The sequence below is a fragment of the Octopus bimaculoides genome, chromosome 9 (genome assembly GCF_001194135.2).
Source record: "Octopus bimaculoides isolate UCB-OBI-ISO-001 chromosome 9, ASM119413v2, whole genome shotgun sequence".
NCBI lineage: Eukaryota > Metazoa > Mollusca > Cephalopoda > Octopoda > Octopodidae > Octopus > Octopus bimaculoides.
The window spans coordinates 55586545-55612961 of NC_068989.1; the positions used below are offsets into that span (position 1 = coordinate 55586545).

Consider the following 26417-nt stretch of genomic DNA (forward strand, 5'->3'; position numbering starts at 1 on the left):
TATATATATATATATATATGCAGATTAGCAACTTTTGATGCTATTTACTGGAGTTGTGTAGTGCCAGTCTATCTTATCGGAATTTCTAATTGAATATCATGCAAAATGCATTGCCTATGCTGAATAATAAACTTTATTCATTGACCATCATCTACTTTGTGTTATCTATACAAACCATGTTCATGCTCTGAACCTAACTAACTGTCTATACCATGATCATTTTGATTCTCACTACTTTACTAGAAACATATATGATATTGTATTTCTTAAGAAAAGATAACAGCTCAAAGTTTTGATTCAAGGCCAGCAAACATTAAGAATGAGTGAGATTTTTCTGGTAGTGGTAGAGATAGAGGTCTTTAATGAAAATGACAATGCTGGCCTTGGATTTGTGTCAACCCAAAGATACAGTCATCCCTCCACCCATCTTTTCCACTGTTCTTGGGAGGGTCACAGGAGTAGAGTCTTCAGGCATTTCTTCCATATGGTCCTATCAGAAGCAACTGCCATTACACTTTCCAGCTGAATCCCAAGCATGACCAACTGAAACTAGTGATATTATCCAACCATCCTGTTCTTGGTCTCTCCCAAGATTTCCTGCAGGTTGGCTCAACTTGAAGAATCCGTCTTGTGATTCTTTCCTACGACATTTTAATCACATGTCTGCATAGTATCAGAGCTATGACCTCTCAATGTGGAGAGGTTGTGACTTGACCTGGAGAGATTCCCTGACCTCTGAGTTATGTAACCTGTTGAGTAACATTGCTCCAGAAACCTTCAGAGGAACCCCATTTTGGTCAGTTGTATTCACAACTGCACTCTTTCAGTCATTATCCAGCATTTAAAACTAGAGACCTAAGATACAGCATGTGATATTATCAAAAGCCATGCTTGTGTGTAGATAACATGGAAATCAAGCACTCAATAACAATATTTTGAAAAATCTTTGTAATGATAGTAAACAAGTATGCAAGACTAGAGTAAAATAAGTCCAAAAAGCAGCAATTTCAAATCTACTTTTCTAACTCTGATTCTATAAGGCTTTGACATTCCTGTACAGTTCTACAATAACAGAGAACCAATTGTAGACATGCTTTTGACTATTCAACTATTCAGTTTCAAAGACAATTCATAGCCAAAGATTATGTCAGCATATAAGATTTGTTCAAACAATAAAAACTATTGTTACAGATTATTAAATTATTAGGAAACGTTGGCAGAAACAGAAGAGTGGCAGATTGAATGTTTTGTGAGAATTTAAATATGTATCTTAATGCACTCAGTTCAAACCTTGCTAAGGTTGACTTATTCCCCATGAGTGAGAAAAACAGGTATCAGTCAATTACTGAGCGTGGATTAACTAACTGTCACCACTCCCAAAATATCTGGTCCAATGTCATTATTGAAAAACCAGACTCAACCCAACACAAATTCTCATCTACAATCAATCATTAATTTACAAAATTTGCTCATTATTCAATCTTGTATATCTTCACTGAAACGGTTGCCACACTTTCATACAGCATACATTAGACCCTCAGTTCTTTTGTTATTGTTTTATCTCCCTTTAATTCCAACTACACACTTGCTTCAGCCAGATCTATCTTCCCTCCCTGCATCTCATGTCTTGTTAAATCTAATTATAACACACACACACACATGCACAATCTCTGTGACTGCTATTAATTCGAGTTCCCATAATAGAGCAAGGCTGAAGAAATACACTTCATCTCAACAAAATTGTCAAATTCAAGTTTATCATATAGACAATTGAGAATAGACATGCAAAAGAAAAAAAAAGAAAGAAAAATGAGCAACATAGTTCCTGAAATACCAATGTTAAGACAAAACTACAATAAAAACTCAAGAGGAATGTAAACAGATTCCTGTCTACTTTGCAGCTGCAATATTACTTTGCATTTTGCTAGCAGTTATTTAGTTAAGGACTATTTAAGAGTCATGAAAAAAGACCCACATCCTCCAGTATCAGTGACTCACAATTATAGCTTGATACCCGGAAACAATAATGAATCTTCAAAGAGATTATATCTATGGAGATACAGAGATAGAAACGCAAACAATAAACAATAAGCAACTAGTTGAAGTGATGTTACAAAGTAGAAACATGTTTATGGTTTTATCCATTTATTTTTTAAAGGCAATTTTGTCAATAATTTCTGAAGTTATATTAAAAATATTAACAAAAACTGAAGCTATTTAATAAATTTAAGTTTCTCCAAATGCAAAGGTTTACTTTGAAACTTCTCAAAATTAACTTAAGAAGTTTGCTTCCCAACCGCATGGTTCTGGGTTCACTCCCACTGTGTGGCAGCTTGGGCAAGCATCTTCTATTATAGCCTTGGGTCAGCCAAAACCTTGTGAGAGGATTTGGCAGAAAGAAGCCCATTGTGTGTGTGTGTGTATACCACTGCCTCTTGACAACCTGTGTTGGTGTGTTTATGTCCCCATAGTTTAATGCTTTGGCAAAAGAGATGGATAGAATATGTACCGGGTTAAAAAGATAATGAGTACTAGAGTCAATTAGTTCACCTAAAATTCCTCAAGGTGGTGCCCCAGCATGGCCACAGTCTAATGACTGAAACAAGTAAAAGATATAAGAGTACAACACAACTGATAACTAGTGTGATACAGATGAAATGTGAAGCAAGAAGTTTAATATGATCCACACTGCAGGTGATAGGGACCATGAAGGAGTATAAAACAGTTTAATCACCGTCATAACAACACACCAGAGACTATCCATAAGTCTTTGATACTAACTTTCTGCTATAAAGCAATCTAAGTTAAAAGCTTCCATCAAAATGCCATGCTAATTTATGTTCCAGCCACTAGCTACATAATAACCAAGTTGTGATGAATTTTTCTTTATTTCCAAAATAATTGAAACAAAGACAGTGTATTTTAACGGTAGCAAAAGGATTAAACTTTATTCGGAAAGTGAGGACAAGGTAAGAGACAACGACAAGATAAAGTATCAAATGAAGAATTTTAACATTGACAGAAAGATCACTATTCAATACAATCACCGGTTATATTATATCAGTTTGTAAAACCGGAAATAATTTTCATTCTCAGAGTATAATGATATTTCACAGTAAATATATATATATTCCTAGATCTAATGGTTAAAAAAAATATGTAATCAACTGAGCAGGTCTTACATGAGAAATTAAGCTAAAGGTGAATTAATATAAATTATAACCATGATAAAACATTTGATAATATAAACACTCATGCCATAAACCTGTAGAAAAGTTTGTATGTATGTATGTATGTATGTATGTATGTATGTATGTATGTATGTATGTATATATGCACATGGATGGATGGATGGATGATGATACAAGTCCTGCAAAGCATTAACAACAATATTACAGTACATGCAGGAGTCGGTACCAAGATGGCATTTACTATTTAGATATTAGGAACTTGAAAACAACTTTGAAGTGACTTGACATTCAAGTAGCTGATACAGACCTGATGGTATGTACGATTGAGGAGAAGAAGCAGTAAGGTAGCACAAGCAAAAAGAACAGCTCTATTAACAGTGATTCAGCACTCTCTCTCTCTCTCACACACATACACACACACACACACACACACACACACACACAAACTCAATTTCTTTATTAAATTTTCAAGGTGCAAGTTATTACACTGGGCAGCCGGTTTAAAAGTGGACAGACGCAACATCAGATTGGATATTAATATGAAACAAACTGATGTGCATAGTTTCATTTCTACATTTCTTTTAACACCTGGTAATTCAGTGTCCCACATGAAGACTAAACTAACCATTTGTTAGTCAACCATGTTTGCTCCAGTGAAGCCTCTACATCAGAGGTTCTCAACTATTTTCTATTTATGGACCTCTTTGATTCTTATTTTATATCATAAATAGAAATTCTGTCAAGTATAGAAACAATAAACTGTCACATTAATACAAGTTAGAAAACTACTCACTGGTTAGAGCATCAGGTTCACAATCATGAGGTAGTGAGTTCGATTCTCGGACAAGGCTGTGTGTTGTGTCCTTGAGCAAGACACATTATTTCATGTTGTTCCAGTTCACTCAGCTGTAGAAATGAGTCGCAACACCACTGGTGCCAAACTGTATCAGCCTCTGCCTTTCCCTTGGATAACATCTGTGGCAGGGGGAGGGGAAGCTGGTATGCATCCTTGACCAGACTTGTGCATTGATGCATAACTTTCTAAGTGCAACCTTATGGTCATTCATGACCGAAAAGGGGAGAGGTCTTTACTTTTTTTTTTTAACCAGAAAAATATCACATTACAAAATACTGGAAAAGAGAATGTGATTCTTTTTTACTTTAAACACCATTTATTCTAATGAGTTGAGGCAATATCTATAGATTTCCTAGGCTTTGCTACACTGGGGTAAAACAGAGCTTGGATACTGCTTAATGCTCAGTTACAAGCTTTCGGAACTGTTATTAAAGAGAAACAAAGTGGTAGGGGTGTTCCAGATGGATGTAATTCTGAAAAGGTAGAATATTGAGTCTGAGGTATGATATGATGCACACAGTGGTGGAAGATAGCATGGAGTGAAAGGAGTTGGTTTATTTAGCTTGTTACATACAATCAACAAATTTGAAGGAGTTGAGATATTTGTGGTAGTAGTAGAGGAGCAGACAATACCTTAATGGGTGGGGTGGCTGATGAGAGTTGGTGAATAATAGTTTGTCTATTAAACAGATGGTGTTTTTCATAAACAGGATCCAGAATGTAAGAGAATGAATCAAGAGATTCATCCATGATGTAAGAAATTTACTCCAGGAAAAAGGGTGAACTTCTACAATATATTTTGTCAGTAACCAATCAGGACATAAATATTTCCAGACCATGAAAAAGAAACCCCAATCTTGGTAATTTGGGGATATTGTATTTAGGTGTCTTAAGAAGTCATGAAATTAATAATGAGCCCTTATTCTTACACAGGATAAAACTGTTTTAATTGGGTGCTATGCTTTGCAAAAACAGTTGAGTGTATAGTGCTGTAGGTAAGTTTTCTTAAAAGCTATGATGTCTATGATTTGTGCTATTGAATAACAAAGTTGTAATATCACAGTTGCAGGTTATTTTTAAGGTCTCTGTTCTTAGAGAATATGTACATCTGCCAAGAGGAATTAATGTTTCATGAAGATATCTGATTACAAAAGAGAGAGAGAAGTGTAAGTGGGGTGTCATCTACGTAAGTGTTCATGTGATTAGAGATGGCAGCGAATAGGTCATTAGTGTCAAGAAGGAAAATAATTAATGAGATTTTCAGCCCTGAGGCTGAAGACGGGTCTTTTCAACACATGCTAAGGTGGAGGCATCTGATAGAAGCTTGTGATCAAGCTTATTAGGGTTGGGTGGAGCCAAAAGACAAGAGAGTTTGCCAGCAGATTCTAATGCAAGAAACAGTCAAGGTTTTTTTTTTATTGACATCAAAGATAAACAATTTTAATCAAACCTAAGTTTACAAAAAAAAAAAGAAAAGTCCATTGCATTTTCTAAGGGATCTAACTCAATAGAAATGATGCTGGTGATCACTGAGAAATGGAAGATTCAAAATAATATAATCATTTGGAATTATTTCCATTATCTCATACATGTTGCAAGAGGAGCGCTTTAGGCTAAAACGGGCCACATTGTTAAAGGTTTCCATACCAATATATATATATATGATATATTATGTGTCTTCATGTATGTATGTATGTATGTGTAATATACACACACATATATATATACATACTTCTTTTTGTGAGTCACACTTTAGTGTTTGAATCCATTGAATTTGTTCCGCTTTATAAGATTTTCTTTCTAAATCATTCAACACAAACTGGTGTCATTCTGTTTTATTTTTTGCATTTGTCTCATACTGCTTTAATGAAATTGCTTGAAATTTTCTAAATCATCCAACAGTGTTTCAACTTTTTTACTGCAACAGTGTCTCTGTTTAGTTGTTCTGTTTGTCTTTTGTATTTGAAAGCTCGTTCTGCTTTCTTAATGCTTAACTATTGTCTGAATATTCATAAATTTTAGTGATTTGCAGTGCATTGCAACACTGATAAGAAATTTCTTTACTATTATCGTAGCCCAAACAGTTCTTTTGAGGTAAGTTACTGCCATACTATAAGAACAATGATAGTTAAGTCTGATTTGATTTTTTTCCACCAAGACCAATAAAAAATCTCTCTCTCTCTAAATTTTCAAACAAGATCTCCATTGACTTGCTGGAGTTCTGTTTAGTTTTTGTTATCAGAAGTTCATTCTGCTATCTTCGTTGTCTCATAAAGTTTTGAATGTTCATAAATTCAGATGATTCGCCCAGCATCACAACAGTCGTAAGGAATTTATGATGCTACTTTGGCATGTGGTCAACTGCAGTATCTATAGTCTATGCTTTGAAATGACTTGATCTGGGTTAGAGTTAGGAACACTTTGAAATTATAGACTGAAAATTCAGAAGGCCAAGGTGTGTTAGTGCCTTCTCATATCTGCACAAGAAATGTTGTTCTTCATGAACTGCTGCTGCAAATCATGCCTGTATAGTATTTTAAAAGTGATAAATAGAATTTTCTTATTTTCCTGTAATTTGGCCATTTTTATTTACTTCCTCATTCTCTAATAAACAACTTGCATCAAGTAACTTTTTTAACAATATCTCCATCATTATTGATGGCTCAGGTGCTCTAGTGTCAAAATAAACACCCAAGAGAGAAAAAACAAAACTAAAAGTTTGCTGATTATCACAGTCCATCTTAAGAGCACACTGTTTAAGAATTTTGGCTAGAATACCAGATACAAACATATAGTAAAAAATTTCCATATATGACAGCAATGTACATATATGGTGATTATAAACACAGGTTGCAGAATGACTAGGAAGGTGGTGTTTTATTGTGTGCACAACAAATTATCCACGAAACAGAATTCAGCAAAATGCTCAGGCTAGAGGCCGAGTTAGTGACTGTGATGGTTTTGTCAGTTTAAACATAGATGAAATTTTAGAAATAAATAGAAATAAATTTTAAGAGTTCCCCAGTGATGATAAACATAAATGACAACAGGAATTATCAAAAAATAACTAATATTTTTATCTGATTCATACTTACTTGAAAATAATAAAGAGACATCAGTTCTAATTGTATCCAAAATTAAAACAGAATTCTTGAAAAGATAAGTTTACCTGAATAAAAAAAAAAAACAAATGTAAGTTTGGAGAATTAAATATATATTAGTATTATTAGTAAACAGATATAAACAGAATTTAATGAAATGCTCGTACATCTTAAGAGATCATTTGAACAAGATTTCTAAAAAAGTAATGGAGAAAAATGCATAAGGCAGCAAAAGTAAAATCAATGTTTTCTTGTAAGAAAACCATAAAAGTTTGAAGAAAAGTATCTGCTTGATAAATTTCAGCAACCATTTACAGCACACTGATTGTTTACATGACCTAGATTGCTAGCAAGGACAGCAGATTGGCTATTTATTCTGTAATGAATATCAACAACATGGCTGACAAAGTAGTACAAATCACTGAGCTGTGAATAAATTTAGGGGAGGAGAAAGTGAGAATTACAAATTACCACCACCGTTGCCGCCGCCGTCATGACCACCATCTTCACTATTGTTGTTTCTGTTTGTTTTTCCCTCCCCATGATGGTGTACACAACCTAGGAAAAGCACATTATTTGTTTTGTAACCAGCTCTCTCCCTGAGTTTATTTATTTATATATTTATTTATTTACTTTATACCACAATTAGTGAGCAATAGCATTGTTCTACACAGATTTCCAACAAGCCAATCTCTGGTTCACTGCATATCTGACTCTGAGAGTAAATAGGGAGTGTCTAATTCAATGCAAGGAGCTACATTGGTAAAGCACTGTGTTATTTATTCATATTTTTTCTTGCAGATAGTTATATTCTATTCTGATATAAATCAACGAAGGATCACACAATTTCACACACACACACACACACGCACGCACACAACAGACTTTTCACACATTTTCCATCAATCAAATTCCAAAGAATTTGGTCAACCCAAGGCTACAACAGAAGGCACTCACTCAACGTGTCATGGTGTAGGGCCAAACATGGAACTGACATGGTTGTGAAGTGAACTTTTTAATCATACAGAAATGCTGCCTGCAGCTGAATTGAGAGTTGAAACTGCTGGTCTCCTTGACTTATTGGATCCTTGTCAAACCATCTAACCCGTGCCAGCGTGGAACATGGATGTTAAATGATGATGACGACGGCTCCTGACACTAAAAAGTAGCAGTCATTGCCCTGAAATGTGGTCTAGTCCTATGAATGTTCAAGATAAACATAGCATTGGTATATATGTGAACAAGCACAATAACAGTGATCAGGTGGCTTTACAAGGCAGCAACACTATAAGTAAACACACACACAAGTATCATATGCAAATGCGCAATGCATATCAGTAAAATATAGAAAATTGCATAAAGCAAAGTAATTGGTGATTGGTAATTAAAAAACAGATTCTTGCAGCCTACAGACAACAGAGAGAAGTGGAAGTTAACAGGAAGTTCAAACAGACATACGCTGTTAGTCTATCATGCCACCATGCTTCATACCAGTAGAGACAGCAATAAAAATAACACATCAGATCTGCTTTTAAAGTAGATTAGCAGAAAGATACCTCTGTTTTCAGTTCAGTATGTTGTAATGAAAGAAAAGAGGGGAGGGGGGAAGACAGAAAATATACAATAAACAAAAACGAAAACAACAATTTGAAGAATATGCACATCCTGCCTACTGAGACACATCAAGTAACTGGTGTGCTCCACCTCAAAAAAACATTGTGGACCTCCCCTTGGTGTATATGAGTGAGAGTGCATGTGTGTTGACATAACTGGTATATATGTTTTCCATATGAAACAACAAATAAAACAAAAGAAAATCTGATGAGAAACTGATGGTCAGAGCAAGATGTAACATGTACCGTATGATTCAGTTCCAGAGAACAGAGTCATTTCTGAAAAGCTATTATACTGACAATTAGAAACCTATTTCAGCATGTGATTAGGTGAAATAAGGAAGAAAAACAAAGTTACAATAACCCTAATATCAGATGAAAATAATTGGCCTTTTCATATGAAACATAAACAAACAGCTTAGATTGTTCTACAGCAGTGATACTACAATCAAGTTTCAATTCTCAATGGCCCCCACTTCATTTATTTTGCTAATACTCTTGAGATAGGTATCAACATCACACAATCTCATTCGTCTTCACACCTAAAAGACCTAGGTAACAAAATATTTTAGAGTGAAAGAGATAGCTGAGACAATAGAACAGAAAGCTAAATGTTTTACGTAAATAGGTTTCATGTGTCATTATAATGTTCACATTCTTACAGTTCTAACTTTGCTTTCCAACTATCCATAATTTACCAGAATCAATTCAATTGAGAATGCTTTACTCATTCAAATAAAAACTTGTCTACCACATCATCATCTAAAGACAATCAGCAATAGAATATTTTCGAATTTGTTCTTACGTCTGTTTTTCTATGCTAGCATGAGTTAGATAAACATATATTATTGCTGTATTGTTTTACAACTGGATGCTCTTCATGTCACTAACCTTTGTAAATTTTCAGGGGATTACTTATTTTACACATCTTCAAAAGCACTGAGCTAGTGGATGATTTGACATAGAAAATGAAAAACTTCCCTACTTGTGACTCAGTGCTTTTTATACTAGTCACACACACACACACACACACACACACACACACACACACACACACACATTCATGGCTGACTTCATACAGTTTCCATCTACTATCACTCACAAAGCATTAGTCAGCTCAGGCCTACAGTAGAAGACAAGCCAAAGGTGATGCACAATGTGACAGAATCTGAAATGTTTTAAAAGCAAAATTCTTAATCACACAACTATGTCTGCACCTACTATAGTTAATATACTGATCATTATATTTGTAAGAAACAAAACAAAACATTTACTACAACAGCAACTACTCTTATGAATAAGGCTAAATTACATATCCACTCCACCCAGGCATATCCAACACACTTGCCACCTCCTCTTGTTACTCCTGCTGCGTCAATCTCCAGATCCTGCCATAAATACTTTGTTCCAATCCTTCTTCTTAAAATAGCTATGCTCTAGAATTTGCTCTCTACCCACGTTATTTCCTATAGACATTTCAGCTGAACATCAACCATACTGTTATCATCAGTCTGCAAAGGTCTACAAAAGTCATTAATATTAGCCCCCCCCCCCTCCACCTCTAACAAACTCAAATTTTGTTTTAGTCAACTTTGCCATTCCTTCCTCTGAGGTCAATAAATAAATATTAGTGATGTATGAATCACTACTGTCTTTGTCTTTTAAATCAATGATCTTATTTCAATATGAGAAATTATTATCAACATTATTATAGAAGTAGAGTTACCAGTAAGCACAGAGAAGTAACACAGAGATAATTTGAAGTTAGTATTTCAGTACATGATGATTTTGAGGTAGAAACTCTGCTAAGGTTGAGGTTGTCTTTCCAATTTCACATCAAAATATATATCAGTAATACAGTAATTAATCATATTCTTCAGGGTCAAATAATTGAAGAAAAATTTGTTGAAATAAAAACTAATCTAAAAATGAAAAGATACACTTTTGATTTCATTTGAGAAAGAAACAAGGCCAATTTTTGTAGCAAATGTACATTATCAATTTGGTCAGTTTATTACTGATATATTCCATGGAAATATTTCAATATTGTATGTAATGAACAAACCACTAAATATTATTATGGCATTTAGCATTTTTTATTGATATGGTGAACATAAATGAGTTGAATTTCAATTAGCCTCAATGCTGGGTACCTCCAATTTATGGTACTTCCTTAATTTTATACCTTTCATAATTCCTTGCCTGACTTAACTATAAAACTGGTCAATGTCTTATATTTGCTGAGCCTTCAATTAGTAAAATAAATATGTTGGTAGTTCTTTTCATGGTTCAATGATGAACACAGAAATAAATAAAAAGAAAGCTAATTGCACTTGTCTTTAAAAGGTCATTGTTCTATGTTTCTTCCTGAATCACAAGATCAAGACAAATATACAAACATCTGTTACTTTTATTCTTATCTGTACCACTTTATGTTTGCAAGCGGTATCACTCATATGGCAGTGACAGGTTTAAAGTCAGTAATCCTCTTATTAATTACTTACATCCTGTAACCCTCACATACAAGATTCAAGTAAAAAAAACACAAAACGACATTGAAATCCAATTTTAAAGCACAATACCTCACATTGAAAGACTTCGTAACAATGGAACAATTTTCTAAGGGTTTTTAAACAGAAATAGCTAAAATTTCAAAATTCCCATATAGACTGATAATGTTTGTAGTAATAATTGTCATACAATCCATATAAGGCTACAACAATGCACACAACTTAATTATCTCTGTCAAGAATTCTAATTGCATTATTTTTTTTTTCTCCTTCTAATTATCTTAGTAAGAAGAGAGAATTAAAAGTAGAAGAGAGGTTTTAAAAGCAACTAAATTACACTTGACTAAAATTTAACCCTACTTAGTGATTTCAAGTTACATTCTCTGATTCAGCAAAGAAAACATACTTTATAGCACCAAAAGCAAAGCAAGCACAACGGACGCAAACAACCTGTCTAACCATGAATTAAACATTTACTGACCTTGTTGGTGCTAATATGAAAAGAGAACTATTAAAGTGCTAAATAAAAATACACTGCTGTAACAAGTATTCTTTAAGCCAATTGAGATTCCAACCTATCTAAAACAATTTTAAGCCTAAATCAATGTTTTTAAGTGATTCATTAAAAAATGTTGATAATTGGGGTTGTAGTATTTATTATTTTCATAAGTATGATTCATGTTGAGTAAACTGACTAATATTTCTTCCAATTAAAAATATTTTGGCTAATACTCTATTAAACTCACAAAACTGACGATGTTTGGTCCAATCAAAAATTTTCATCCATCTTAACTAAAACATATGCATGAAAAAAAAAACACAACATAAACTATATTTGTTAAAAAAACACTGAAAAAAGAGAAAAAAAAATACTAAACAACATCTCATGTTAACTTCAATTTTAACATTTATTTTCTTTGAATGCATGATGAAACAAAGTCTTTCTAAGAAAAAGAACCATTAAAGTAAACAAGGCAATCTTTCTGAAATGTTTTGCTCAATTTGATCCCCATGGATATATTCACAACCAGTTACAAACCTTGGAAAATTGACAAATTGCTACTGAACTTGGTAATAATTTGTTTTCAGTTAATACTTTACAAAGAAAATTAATAAACTACTAAAACATCTCACCTTAAGGCTCATGGCCTAATCTCGGGTTCTGTACATAAAAGCATCAATGATTATTTCTAAAGAATGTTTCTGATATAAGGCTTCTCTTAATATAAGTATGGTATTTACTACTTTTAGTTTATTTAAACAGTTCTATATTATTTTTCTATACCAGCACAGCTTAGTTGGTTTGAAGCAAGAAGTAAACTTATTTAATTTTTAAGTTCACAGTTGAATGGCTCCCAGTAGATAGGGCATCCAGCTGTAAAAACAATTGCTCCAAATGTCTCCAAATAGCCATAATCCCTCTCCCCTCAACAATAAGAAAAAAAATTGTTGATATAACACTAAAAAAATAAAAGAGAAAAAACATCATTATTAGCCGGCTCAACGGAATATAGTTTAATGGTCTTCAAGTAATTAAAACTGTTTGTAACAAGAAGAGACAAACATAGCTGAACAATGATTAAATCAGCCAAACAAAGCCAAGGGAGACAACTCATTGTCACAGACATGACACCCTGAACCCAACAAGGAAATCAGCTATCCTTGAAATCCAGGAACCATAATCCACAGGAGAAAACAACTGTACTATAAAATTTTAAAGTTGTGTTAAAGATGCACATTTCCCAGATCCACTATCTCCACTGTGAAGAAGACAGATCTAATGGCATGGATGACCTAAGATGACTTATATCAATTGCCAGCTGCAGGAATCAGCCAGAAATCCAGTCTATCAGAACTGCCTTATAACCAACTACCACAGTTTCTTGGGGGTTTTTTTCTCTCAGAATAAACGTCCTCAGAGTTTATCTTCCTTGTCTTACTAACAAAGTAGCAGAGAAGTGCAGATAAGACTTCCACTACCCTACATTCTGTTAAATATGTTCTGATGAAAACTAGGGTTTTGTCACTCCTAAAAGTTGTCTTAATGAATGCTCATTTACCATCTCCTCTATTTCTATGCACATCAAAAGCAAAAGAATTTTTTTTTTTTTCCATTTGCAATAATGCCAAATGTAGGAGTTGCTTTCCAAACTAATCTTAAATTTTATTCCTCTAGAGCATAATTTCAGTATTTTGCTATTAAGGGACTTTTTTAATTCTTTTTTTTATATATATATTTCACACACACACATTTGTACTTAAACCTCACCTAATTTTTTTTGCTTTATCCTAGCATGCAGTTTTTCACAACTCACCAAAAAAAAAAAAAAAGAAAGAAAAAAACCAAAATTCCTCAAAATCAAATTCATAAATAAGCTTTTACAATTTTGTTTAAAACACACACACACACACACACACACACACACACACACACACACATGTAACAGACCTGAGAAAATTAATCATAATAGGCTTTGTGAGAGAGAAAGAACTATTTGTTAGATATAACACATTTAACATATTTCAGATGAAAATATAAAACAAATATTAACAACAATACTGAATCAAATAAACCTGTAAATCTTTGCCTTTTCTTTCCCAAACAACAGAGGATGACAATAAATTTCCAGGAATATTACAACAATTTCACCAGGATCTTTTAGTATATACAGCCTGAAGGCTTGAAATGCAGAACAAAGGGTTGTTTGTTAGAGAAAAACATAAGAGTATGAGTGTATATAAAACATAATAGATAATAGACTATATATATCATCATCATCATCATCATCTAACATCTGTTTTCCATGCTGACATAGGTTGGACAGTTTGACCGAAGCTGGTAAAGCTAAAGACCACACCAGACTCCATTGTCTGTTCTGGCATGGTTTCTAGGATTGGATGCCCATCCTAATGCCAACCTCCACAGAGTGTACTGAGTGCTTTTTATGTAGCACCAGTACTTTTATGTGAATTTATATATATATAAATAGTTGAAAAATTTCGTGTTAGGTATAAATATACCATAAACAAGTATAAATATATAATCAGCCAGTAGTTCATAAATCCAAAATGAAGTACATTCTAAAACATTAGAACAATAATACTTAGAAAGTTGTAAATTATCGTTGGTCAGAGAGTGACCATTAGTTTTGCACCTATATAAAGCTCTTAGATGTATAGGTGACTCATGAAACTTGTTAACCAGAAGCACACAACTACTCTTCTACCTGTAGTCCTATGTTTATTTTTTCCAGTTTCTATTAGAAAAGGGAAATTATAAAAACTATATATATATATAATCTTGGGAGTCAGGTGGTCAGATGTTAAGGGTGATGTGGTCGCAGAAATTGTCTGACAGCCATGACTGAGTTCTCCTGACATGGTGCAGAGTCCTGTGGCCAGACATAGGGTCTTCCACCAGCCACCCTCTTGACTCAGAGCAGCACTACCTCCTCCAGGCACTTGATGTAGGCTTCTGTGTTGAGCGTGAGGTCATGTGGGAAGATGAATGGAGGCATAACATCACCACCACTAATGATCACTACAAACGCCATGATGTTGACTGGATGTTTGATTTTTATCACTCTTGGCATGTTTTGCGGATATATAAAGCCAGCGGTTGTACTGTGTGTTCACTATCTGTTCGTATTAGTACTTCCAGTGCAAATGCCAAGCAGTACAGCATGTCATTTCCAAATTTCTGGTAGAGTGAATTGCATCATGGTGCCTTTTTTCTTACAGACGGTGCCCAACTGACCCTACGATACTGTGTAGTCAACAAAATGAAAAACAATGCACATGCACGAAATTAAAAACATGAAATAACAACAATTTACCCCTCACACCCTGTATATATGACTGTCTTTTACTTTCATCTTTCTTCTACTACATTTTGTAAGGTTTTGATTGGCCCAGCACTATAGAAGACATTTGCCCAAAGTGCCACACAGTGGGAGTGGACTTAAAACTATGTGGCTGTGAAAAAATTTCAACCACACACCCATACTACATACATATCAACATCAAGGTTTTATGACTACTTTTTCATGCTGGTATGGGTAGGACTTTTTGGAGCAGTATTTTACAAGATACTGTTCCTGAAGGCAACCCTTTATATTTTCCACATATGGCAAACAAGTATAGGCTATACAATTTTGCAAAAACAAGATGTACATTGATAAACACTCACACACACACACGGATTATTAAGTTCCTTGAAGCTAACTTTCACAGCTGTCTACAAGCACTTTCTTGGAGCTTGCTTCCGCAGCCATCTACAAGCAAACTGACAATATTAATACCTCCATTTGTGCACATTTCAGAAGCTGGTGGATTCCCTGTCACCTCTACCTCCAAACACTTAACAAAGATTAATACATTACCCTATGATCAGGCACTTGCCACCAGTAATTACGCAGGGTAGGCGGTTGGTGACGTTTATGTAGTAAAACACACACAAAAATAAGCGAAACACAGGCATGTGACTGAGTTGTAGGCAGATTTACTTCTGCCTTTATAGTGCAGAAAGAAAATGTTGTTATAGGAATGTATACAGCACATGTACAACAGCAGTACTGTGCATAGTTTTAATACAGAGATTGAAAGGAAGGAGTGAATTATGCATACCTAATCTACAAAAAAGTATAATATTTTGCATTTTTATGCATAGTAATCAGAGTAACCTTCATAGTTTTATTGAATTATGTGCACATTTTGCCATAAAAGGAAAATGTTACTATCGATCTATTTTATTCAGAGTAGGCCTACCCAGGTGGCACATCTCTGCCTATGATCACAGCAAAATACTTCTCAACTAGACTGTCAAAAAAAGGTAAATAAAACTTACATATTGTTTCATAATTATATAATTTTATGGATGAGTGCATATTATATTAAAGTTTTTTTTTACTTTAAAAACAATACAAAGCTGTCCCTGGGTTACCTTCAATGCAACAAACTTTTGGCATTAACAGATAAACTTCCCACACTATTAGTTTAATAAATCAAGGGTTTATTATTGCCATCTCGCAAGAAAGGTTTATTTTGAGAAATAGCAGCCAAATCACTCTCAAACCACATCCTTCTGTATGTCAAGAAAGATCAAGAAAGGCGGTGAGCTAGCAGAAACGTTAGCACGCCGGGCGAAATGCTTAGCGGTATTTCGTCTGCCGTTACGTCCTGAGTTCAAATTCCGTCGAGGTCAACTTTGCCTTTCATCTTTTCGGGGTCGATAAATTAAGTACCAGTTACGCATTGGGGTCAATCTAATCGACTTATTCACTTTGTCTGTCCTTGTTTGTCCCCTCTCTGTTTAGCCCCTTGTGGCCAATAAAGAAATAAGAAAGATCAAGAAAGATAAAAGAAAACAGAGAAACAAATAGACTAAAGAGTTGTAATGTCAGTGAAGGAAAGGTTCAAAAATACTTTTGTATCATATCAAAATGTTTTCATTCTTCAGCCTACGTAAGCTTTCTTTCTCTTCTGTCAGCCTCTCTCTCTCTCTCTCTCTCTCTCTCTCTCTCTCTCTCTCTCTCGAATAGTGGATTATTTAGAGAGAGTGATAGTGAATGAGAGATGCGTAGACAGAGGGAAAGAGGAAAATGCTAGTGATTTCAGCAGTATTGCTGACATAAACAATTTGTTTCAAAACTCTTCTTGAACAATGTCCCAAATCAAACTCTAAGGCTTGAATAATGGTGAATATATATATATTAACCAATACAACAAGTCTTTGATATCAGAAAACATGGGATGGTCACAACTTGAAGGCCTTTTTAACCATAGGTTTATTCCATTAGGACTGATTGGGGCTAAACAACAAGCACAACAACAACAATGAAATGAGTAAAGGAATACAAAACTGAATGAATCCAAACGGGATTATCAACAAATCCAAATTTGAAACATGGCTTCCAAATACAGAATTCCTTAAATAAAATACTATATAAATAGCAACAACAACTGATGTGTATGTTATGTTCTCAAGGCATTAAAAACAGTGTCACATTAATGGAAGCCTCCTTTTAATAACTTAACACAAGGATGCTATAATTGTGCATACCTACATTGCCCAAAAGTAATGCAGGCAAGTCAAATATATTCATTATGTTAAACATAGTCATCGTACATAAGGAAATAACATTTTAAATGACAGATGAATTTTACCTTCTAACAAGATTAAGATCAACAACTAAACCAAACAAAAAAAAAAAAGACAAAGTTAGTAAATCACCCAACAACAGTGTTTTCCTATCTAATGCATGTTTTTATGTATGTAAGCATCAGTGATGGAGACCTCTACATGGCAGATCACCTTAAATAAAATAACAGTATGAAGCTACCCTGTATGTTTGAATGTTTATTCATCCTTAACATCCTCATAGTTTTAATGTCCACTTTTCTAAGCTTGTATGGGTTAGATGAAATTCATTATGGCAGCAGAGTTCCACAAGTTTCTATGTACTAATTTACTCAGAAAGCATAAATCAACCTGAAGCTACAGTAGAAGATACAAGCTGAAAATGTCATGTATAGGGACTGAGCTCGAAACCATGTGGTTGGTTGCAAAATGAACTTCTTAATAAAGCCATGCCTGTATCAAGTGTGTGTGTGTGTGTGTGTGTGTGTGTGTGTGTGTGTGTGTGTGTGTGTGTGCGTGTGTTTGAAGGCACATGGCTTAGTGGTTAAGGTGGTGCACTCACAATTGTAAGATCAGGGTTTGATTCCCAGACAGGGCATTGCATTGTGTTCTTGAGCAAAGCACTTCATTTCACGTTGCTTCACAACCATTTCGACATCTGACATGTGGCACCTGTTGCACTTGTACAAGTAATGTCAATCTGATGTAAAGAATTAGCTTATGTCTACACAAGCATTTTGATCACTATAAACAAATCATCCGTGTGGTTGTTTGGTAAGAAATTGTCGAACCCCCATATGTCGCCTAACAACAGAAGAGTCCATCATATATATATAACATGCCATGGTATATATATATATATATATATATATATATATATATATATATATATACACACATGCACACATAACATGCCAGCACCACGGTAAAAGCAGCCATGCTGGTACCATGTAAAAAAGAACCTGTTCTGGTGCCATGTAAATGAGCCTCTATTCTGGTACTATGCAAAAATCACCCAGTATGGTCTGTAAAATAATTCACATTAGAAAAGACATCCAGCTATAGAAACCACGCCACAAAAGATGAGTGAAGCCTAATGCAACTTTCCAGTTAGCCAGTTCCTGTCAAACCATCCAAACCATGCCAGCATGGAAAATAGACATTAAATAATGATGATGACAATTATATATATATAAATATATATTACAGACAAGAAGTAATCTTTCTGCTGTTTTACACGGCTATACTTTGTTTGAAATATCACTTTCATATCTGTAAAATACGAAGTACATTCAACACTTCCAAATAAAAGCTTGTTTACAAAAAGTGTTGCCCCATATATATATATATATATATCTAAAAATATGTGACGCTTATTCGGTAGCCATGATAAAACTCTGAGTTTCGGATGCCGGGGTGGGAACCCACGCCAACATCTCTTCAGTTATCTGGCCATAGCTCTTTTGTCTTAATAACGGTCAACCACACATTAATTTTCCTTTGTTTAATGGTCATTTTTCACAGGAATTTTCAATGGACGGATAACTGAAGAGATAGCGGCGTGGGTTCCCACCCCGGCATCCGAAACTCAGAGTTTTATCATGGCTACCAAATAAGTATCACATATTTTTACAGATAAATTCCTCTATTTACATAATATCGAGGTCTCTTAGTGCCACTGGACTGGCTCCCATGCAAGTGGCACATAAAGAACACCTTTTTGAGCATGGCCGTTGCCAGTACCATGTGACTGGCCCTCGTGCCGGTGGCACGTAAAAGCACCCACTACACTTTCGGAGTGGTTGGCGTTAAGAAGGGCATCTAGCTGTAGAAACTCTGCCAGATCAGATTGAGCCTGGTGCAGCCTTCTGGCTTGCTAGTCCTCAGTCAAATCGTCCAACCTATGCTAGCATGGAAAGCAGACATTAAACGATGATGATGATGATGATGATGATGATAAATTAAAGAATGCAAATTTAATCATATTAATGAATGTATTTTTATTCCACTCACTAATAAAAAAAAATGGCAAAACAATTATCTCCTTTGCCATAGAGAACAGCCAATTAACTAAGAGATTACTTTGATATAAAAGTTCTGACCAAGCAATTGTAAAGCACTAACAATGAGTGGCAATAGCTGCAAGTGTACATATGCAGTAGACTGATGCCTGAACCTATGTATTAAGGAATAAATACTTCACTAGAAATGACTGGGGTTAAATGTCATTGCCAAACAACCAATGGATGCTTGTGATACAAATGTTTCTGACTTAGGCACAAAGCCAGAAATTTGGGGGAGATGAGGAGTAGTTGATATCATTAATCCCAGAACTTGACTGATACTTTATTTCACTGACCCACCAAAACAGGATGGAAAGCAAAGTTGGCCTCAGCAGGATTTGAACTCAGAACGTAAAGAACCAGAACAAATACTGCAAAGCAACTTTTCTAACACACTGATAACTCTCTGCCAGCTCACCTGGTGGTCGAGATTGCAAGAGAAAAGATGGTATTGACAATATTTGCAGAAAGACAAAAAGTTTAGATTATTCTCAACTTTTTCCACAGTTGCTATTTCTCCATCTCCTATACCAGCAGTCCCCAATCATTTCTGCACCAAGAACCAGTTTCATACAAGACAATTTTTACCACTGACTGGCTGATCACACACACATAACAAAACATAATAAAGTGCATTATATATAATTTAATCATTACGTATATGTGGGGTCTGGTACCAAATGAGCCACAGTCCAGTACTGATTCACAGCTCAGTGGCTGAGTCTTATATTACTAATGAACTGTAAACAATAACGCCTTTATTATAAAGAAATACTTTCATTGTATACTTCCCTATATTCCTTACTATTTCTTCTATAAAGTTAATGATAATGTAATTTGATGCATTAGAAATTAACTGCTTCATACTGATGATGTCCAAGCAAGGCTGAAATAACTATATGCAAACATTAAGGAAATCTATGATGAAAAGAAAATTTTAAAGAATGAAAATTTAATCACATTAATGAATATATGTTTTATTCCTCTTACTAACACCAAAAGGAAAAAACACTGGCAAATGATTCTCTCCCTTGCCAAAGAGGAGAAAAGTCAATTGATTGAAGGATTATATTGATAGAAATATTCCAGTTATAGTGACAAAAAGGGGGAGGGGGAGAAAATAATTATAAAGTATATAAATATTTAAGAAGTAATTAGATATATGTATGTTAGAAAACATGGTACAGCTGCCTAAATATAATGAATTATACAATATGAAGAATCATACACCTCAATGAGATTCAATAGAGGAAACCATTTGTATTATGTATTTATGACTTGATATGGTTCAATAATATACTTAAAAGAGAATTAAAAATAAGATTAATAGCATGACACCATGTAAAAGCATACATGTAAGTCATAAGTGATGGAAAGTAAAGTGAAACAAAACCAGTACATTGATGATGCAAAGATGAACATATTAGAGTGAGATTCTAAACTCAACAATGTCAGTTGAATATTATTATCTAAGACATTTTTTAAAATATGGACAATTTTACATCTCAGCCTTTGATCTTACTTATTGTATATTATCCTACTTATTTATAATCCTTACATGTAACTCTTTTTCACTACCACCAGCTGTAGCAAGTTAATAATTTTCTGATAAAAAGAAAAAAGTATTTAAATGCAAAGGAAACAATTTTCTATGCATTTTTGTTTTTATCACTTTTCTATCAAAATTAATTGCAGGTTGGGCTTTAGAAATCCAGATAGTGCCTAAGGTACCAAAGATACAAACATCTAAATTGATTGATATGCAAAGACAAGGTCTAATTCTCTATAATATATTTTGCAGGATGACTCATGACTTGTGACTCTATTTGAGATCAAACATATTTGCATCAGCCACAGAAATACCACATTCTTTCCCAGCAACCTGGGAAAATCACGCTTAGAAAAATTATGTGCAGGAAGTTATTCACCAAACACTGTAACTGCATTATCACTGCTAGCATTTCAATGAACATGTTGGTTAACATTATGATGATTTGTCCAGAGTATATGAAGGCTGAGGATAATGTACAAAGAATGAGGAGGGATCCAAGCCTCTAAGAATTTTTTATGCAAATGATCTGTCTGCAACACTAACTACAGATGACACAAGCCAAATAGTCTGTATGTTCAAGAAACAGGACCAGTTATTGCTTATGAACAAGGAGTTTCCTGGTGAAGAATGTATACCACTCAACATAAACTAATGATCGACACATAACATAAGCACCCAACAGACTGATAGACATGAGATTGAGACATAACATAGAGGATGACCTGCTATAAGCAACAGAGCAGAAAAACAGAACTGTGACTGAAGCAAGGTTCCACCCAGATGGAAGGTAACATGATAGTGAAACAATATGGTAGACAAACCCACAAAAGTTAAGGGACTAGCCTAGAAAGAGAAGAATTAAGGTGGGAGCAAAGAGCAATACCAAGTAGCTACATGAGAAGTTAAACATTAGATGTACTTAGTAAGAGAAGTTAAAAGTAAGAGATTTGCATGTTCTGCAATAGGAAGTTTTCTAAATAGCAAATCACTTTACCAGAGTGAATTGAAATGTAGGAGAGCGGTGTGTCAGAATAATTGCAGAGCACCAGCTCTCACTGGTACCAAAGCAGCATAGATGTGCAACTACAGGAGGACCTACCAAGCACACTCAACAGAGGTTCGGCCATTGAGGTTAACAGAAAGTGTGATCAAGGCTTGAAAGCAGGCTTGAAAATGAAATGAAGGATGGAAAGCAGATAGACCATCATGTTTAGAGACAGAAACTGAAATACAGTAATCCCTCACCATATTGTGGTTCACCTATCATGGTTTATTATTTACGCTTACATTGATTCCTCCATGGTGTTGTTTTGCATTTATAATAAAATAAATATATACAAATTATAAAAATAATAAAAATATATATACAATAGAGTATTGTTTCTACTTCGTGGATTTTCACCTACTGCAGGGTGGTTTTGGAATGTAACACCCACGATAGTGGAGAGATTACTGCATTAAAGATACCTGGTCAAATAGGATTCATGCAAAGTCAGTTAGGTAATACAGGGGAGTGTCACTTTGACTGGCATGGCAGTTTTCTTAACAGCTGGTGCAAGACAAAAGGAGATGCTCCAGAAAGAAGCAACTATAGAGACATCAAATTTTTGGACCAAGTTACAAAAGTAACATAAAGAGTTATAAGCACATCTAATTCAGTAAAAAAATTAGCTTAAATTAGATGTAATTCAGATTTGAGTCAGGACAAGGTACAACTAATACTCATTTTCTAATGAGACAACTGCTAAAGTTCATAGCTAAGAAGAGCAAGCCACTATATGTAGATAATCTGGAGAAGGCCTTGTCAGAGTACCAAGCTCTGTAATTTGGTGGTTGCTAAGAAAACTAGGAACAGACAAATGGTTTTTGAGAGCCAAGCAGAAATTAAACATGCAAGCTGATGTACGTAAGGGGTTGGTTCTCAGCTGCATTCTGTTTATTAAAGTTCTCCAAGATAAAACAGAGTAGTTTAACTCCAGCACACAAGTGACATATCTGAATCAGTCAAAGATTTAGAAAGAAAATTCTAAATTTGAAAGGAAAGCCTAGAATTAAGAGGTCTCAATAGAAAGGTAGCAAAATCTTAAGTTTTAATTGGTTGGAATGAAGACAAAACCCTACTCTCAATAGAAAAGTAGTTGCACTTGATATGCAAAAATGTGTAAGCAGGAATTCCATTGTAAGCTATGGATGAACATGCAGTGGGAAAAAAGACATACAGGTAGAGAGGACAGATTTTGTATGCAGCAGATGATGTTTGTGTACAAAGTGCAATGTTGCATGATAGCAAGACATAGGCTGTGAATGTCAAGGGTTTAAACAGGTTGGAAAGAAATGAGGAGAGTATGATCTTCTGGATATATAATTTTCTTACCAACAATCTTCATGTAACTGTCTATCAACCTCACTCTCTTCTGGTAGTCTCTCCTTTATCACCCTCTCACTCTGGTTATCTTTCATCACTCACTCTTTTATCTACTGGGGACAAAACAACTCTCTAGTAGTGATAACTGAATGAAAACAACATAACATGGAGAAGATTCTTTAGTTTTACCAGGTACATGACAATGCACCCAGACACTCTGTCAAGTGAGTGGTTAAGAAATGAATGGAGATAATGATAGAGTAGAGAGGACAAGGCAACTTCCCTAATGCTGGTAACATGATAAAATGCCAGCACATTTTATAAAGTTATAAAGTAACTGGCAAATGAATGGAGATAATGTTGGGCCAAGAGGACTCTTTGTCTTCCTGAGGGTGCCACAATAAAATGTACACAGTATTTTGTAAAGTGGAAGGTGACAGGAAAAGCATCTGGTCATAGAAAACATATCAAAAACGAGACATCTAAGCAAAGGTTGGCCACTAACCCAAGTAGGAAAGGAGTAACTTCAGATGAGGATATGGCCCAAAATTACCTGTTCAACTCGTGCCAGCATGGAAAAGCAGGTGTAAATATGATGATAATTTTATTGACAGTTTGGATCCTTTCTCAACAAAATAACTATTCTTTTGCTAACAATGTTAGAAACATCTGTTGCAATTTGCAGCATCAACCATTATTACTTTTTACATCACTTTCGATTGCTTAGGGCAAGATGTCACATTTTATTCAAAGTTACTGCCTTCCTAGATGGATTAAGGGACTACATCTCATTTGTGCATTTCATTAAAGCTTGGGTTCTATGGAAGGATGCCCTTCATAACACCATCTACATAACAGAATGCAGTGGGATTATCTTATCATGGCACCAGCACTATAGTGGTTGTCATAACCTCTCAAGCCTACATTTTCTACACTCATTGTGAAACCACTTAATAGGGTGTATTGGGTACATTTCATCAAGTTACCAACACTTGTAAGGGGACTTTGCACTCTGCAAGACAAAAGGATCCTCACTGCTCAATGTTGTCACCACTTGTTTCATGAACAATGGCCAATAAAGTGTATAGAAAATAAGGCAATTGCAAAAGATGGGCATGGGTGATATTGAAGACATGGCCAGAGTATGAAAAGGGAAAACAGAGTGATTGGAAGACAGTATGACAGAGGATGAGAATGAGAGAGAGAGAGAGAGAGAGAGAGAGAAAGAGATGCGTAGTTGTGAAAATGGTTGGAGGTAAGAGTGTGATGAATGTCAATGAGTGACCAGAGAGAGAGAGGAGGGAAGGTGGTTCAAAGCACAGAGGAGTAGTATTTGCTGATGAGAGAGAGAGAATAAGAGCTGGCTAGTCAGAATAGCAATGGCAGCTACAAACAGATTCAATGCAATCACACATTATACTCAGAGGGACAGGGAATTGTGGATAGTTGCAGAAGGGATTTGCACAGGAAGAGATCTAAAATTTTCCTTCATTAAATGGAGGGCACAGTGCAGTGAACAAAAGCAAAAGGTTCAATGTCAATGTATATCATATATCCCAGCCTCTATCACAACCTAACAAACATTTCACCATGCTTATACATGTGGTCAGACCTTTCCCAGCACTGCACACTGCCAATCATTACAGTCCTTTATTAGCTCCTTTGTGAAACACATTTTGAAATCAGCATTCACCACTGCATCCCATATCTTCCTTGATCTCATTCTTCTTCAGATGCCAATTCACTTTCAGCAAACAACACATCATTGTATGGCTGCCATCCTCCACATGCACCACATGTCTACATCAGTGCAATCGCTGATTCCTCTTACATTCAACAATTCTCTCGGCTCATTTGGACTCCATTATCAAAGTATACATTACTATTACACTTTCAGTGGAGTATATTCACTTATTTCTTTCTAATTTCAAAAAACCTTTGTTTTCAGAGCCCATGTCTCATTACCATATAGCATCAACTTTATACATAAGCTTCATAGTGTCCTTCACTGACAGGGAGAAGCCTTTTGTTGCCAGCAGAGCTAATAGCTTCTTGAACTATATCCAAATTGTTGTTACTCTGAATGCCAGACTTTCACTCACCTCCATCGCTGATTAGATCACCTAAACAACAGAAGCTTTTAGCTACTTCTTCAATGGAGCCTTAGCAATAATATTATTTTATATATATATATATATATATATATATATATATATATATATATATATATATATATAAACACAAGGAAAAACTTTTGGAAGAATAGTGAAGTCAATAACATTGACTCAGACATTTAAATGGTACTTGATTTTATCAGCCTAAGAAGGATGAAGGGCAAGGAGGACCTTGGTAAGATTTTAACTCATTCCTAACAAAGGCACACAATCAACATTTGAATTAACCTCAGTATTTTAACTCATGCTTCTTTTATTGACCCCAAAGGAAGAATGAAAAGGCCAGGTTTATCATGAGAAGGTGCACATTTTAAATGTCAGCTATGTATGGTTAAACCAAAGTAATATCTGCATCATCATAAAGCATCACACCAGCAAGAGACATCCCTCTGCACAGTTGCTGACTTGCTATAAAACACCAATGTATACCACAGCAGAGTACTGTTCATGTTAATGGGATGATAAAGCTGCTACACAAACATATCTGACTGCATCCTCTCAAAAAAAAAAAAAAAGAAAGAAAGAGAAAGTCATCTGATTTATTGACAAATCTTCAATCATTAACACAACCCAGCAATGTGTTATATCTTCCTCTATTCTTTTTTCATTCTTACTAGGAACCAGAAAGCTATGTACCATCTGGTACACCCATCTCTTCTCTTCATATCATCCCTACTGCCTCGTTCACTTAACCCTGCACTAAACAATAGCATAACTACTGCACTCTGAAATGTTCTCTCCACCCATGTTTTCCCAAAAGACATCATCAAATAGTAGAAGTTCAAGCTAAACAACAACTGCATTAACCTGTCTGGGGAATTTGAAAAGGTTAACGCTGTGGAAACTGCCCCTC

At 34.9% G+C, this 26417-nt stretch overlaps 1 protein-coding gene across 6 annotated transcripts in view; it reads right to left on the minus strand.

Moving 5' to 3' along the window:
* The window catches only part of LOC106867580 (probable serine/threonine-protein kinase nek3), a 494211-nt gene that overhangs the window by 167650 nt on the left and 300144 nt on the right, over window positions 1–26417 (minus strand). For 4 of the 6 annotated variants that reach the window (XM_052970690.1, XM_052970696.1, XM_052970694.1 and 1 more), the window contains one exon: window positions 7143–7216. The exons of the other annotated variants lie outside the window; for them this stretch is intronic. The gene's annotated coding sequence lies outside the window, so the exon portion shown is untranslated. The remainder of the gene's footprint in view (window positions 1–7142; window positions 7217–26417) is intronic. 6 annotated transcript variants of the gene reach the window in all.